Here is a 1,951-nt window from a genome sequence, read left to right as displayed (position 1 = left end):
GAGAGAGAGAGTTGTTATTGATGGTCTATCCTATGTCTCAGACTCAACCTCTATTTATACTCGTACAAAATTTTCTTTTTTCAAACTTAGGAAAGATGGCATCGTCTATATTAAAGTTTTGTACCATCCAAATAAACTTAATTGGAAGAATGGTTGGTAGTCATCCATATTAATAAATTTATTATTTTTCTTCATGTGCTTTATTCCATCCCAAGTTTCCACTGCCATAGGACCCACCAAATCCCAAATGAAGGTTTTATGAATGGAAAATTATATGGTAAAGATGAAGTTAGTATAAAGCATAATTATCAAATTTGGATCGGACCGGTTGGTTCGGCCAAAAATCTGATGAATCGGACCAAACGAACTAGTCAAATTCGGAAAATTCAGTTAAAACCGGCTTAAACTATAGACTGAATCGGACCGATCAGCCTGTAAGATGACGTAAGCAGCACATACCAATTTCAAAAAATTGGCATCGTTGCTGGAGCATAAAGGACCTTGTAACCACCAGGTTAAGATGCTCTTTAATATTATAGATGCCTTTTTATAAATATATTATAACTTATTAGACATATCCTAATTAATAACTTTATCTTATTAACTCTTTTAGTCATGTAAAATTTAAAATCTCCTTACACTTTTGTCTTTTTATTCTAATTTATAATTTTTATATTTAATTTAATTGAATTTTTTATTTTATATTTACTCACTTAAATTAATTATTTTTTAATTTTACATAGTTATTAAAAAAATTAAATATTTTTAAATAATTATTTAATTATAACCGAGTCAACCAGTTCAACTTGTGACCTATTGATTGAACTAATAATCCAATAGTCTAACCGGGTTAATTAACGGTTTGGTTCTGATAACTATAGTATAGAGAGAGGTTGAGGCAATGAAGAACTGACACCTAGGCTGTGAAACTGCTGTTGGTGTTAGATGAAGCAGACGGAAGGCAGTAACTTGTGGGCAGTGGGCGGCTGATTCGTTATGAGTCGTGAGGCGCTCCTTATTGGCTTAAAAGGATGGATCATGGGCCTATATTTTGTATGGGTCACCAGTTTTATTGGTCGAGTGGTCAGCTCACTCGTCCGCTTAAGCAAGTGTCGGGGGTTCGAATTTCACCTTGTGCATACAACAACCCATTGGCCAATGGCAGACCTTTAAATGGAGCTTAGATTCGCGACAGATTAGTCCTTGACATATCGGGTTGGGGGATACCGTGGGCAACAAAAAAAAAAGATGGGTAGCATCCTTTTTTTATTTGTTCTCTAAAAATGGGTTTATGGATAAATCCTTAAATTAAGTATAAGTAAAAATTAATACATTGTTATACCTAAAAGAAAACAACACATTGTTGTTGTGTGTGATAAAATGAAGATAAAAATTAAAAAATTAGTTATGGATAAATGTTATTAGTTTTATTTATGTTTTAAATAGTATTTAATTTGAAGTAAATATGTTAATATAATAATGAATTTGATCAACAACCTCTATGCTGACGTGAAATTGGACTCTGAGATATAGCTCGTCCACACCGAAAAGGGGTTCTTGCGATGCCCCTCTCCTATATGTTGTGCTATGAATTTCTCGTTAGTCCGACAAACCTGCAAAAGGGACTCCAACACTCAAGTCAGTATCAAACCTCAGAATGCTTAATCTCTAAAGTCAGAGTGTTTTCTTTTTCTTATGAGTATTGTTATATGCATGGTTCTGAAAACCGAACCGGACCGATCGGTTCAATTGGAATAACCGGAAACTGGTCACCTATCCGGTCCGGTAAGGTCAGAAACCACTTGGCAAAAAACAGATAAAAAACCGGTCGAACCGGCAGTTAACCGATGAACCGAAAAAATCGTCCGGTTTTTAGCGATTTTTGGTTTGAAAGTAAAAGTGCTAAACGGCGTCGTTTAAAAAAAAAAAAAAAAAAGAAAGGCTAAATGCC

The sequence above is a fragment of the Arachis ipaensis genome, chromosome B04 (assembly GCF_000816755.2).
Source record: "Arachis ipaensis cultivar K30076 chromosome B04, Araip1.1, whole genome shotgun sequence".
In the NCBI taxonomy this organism is placed as follows: domain Eukaryota; kingdom Viridiplantae; phylum Streptophyta; class Magnoliopsida; order Fabales; family Fabaceae; genus Arachis; species Arachis ipaensis.
The sequence above is the reverse complement of the archived record's forward strand: the minus strand, read 5'-3'. Positions refer to the sequence as shown.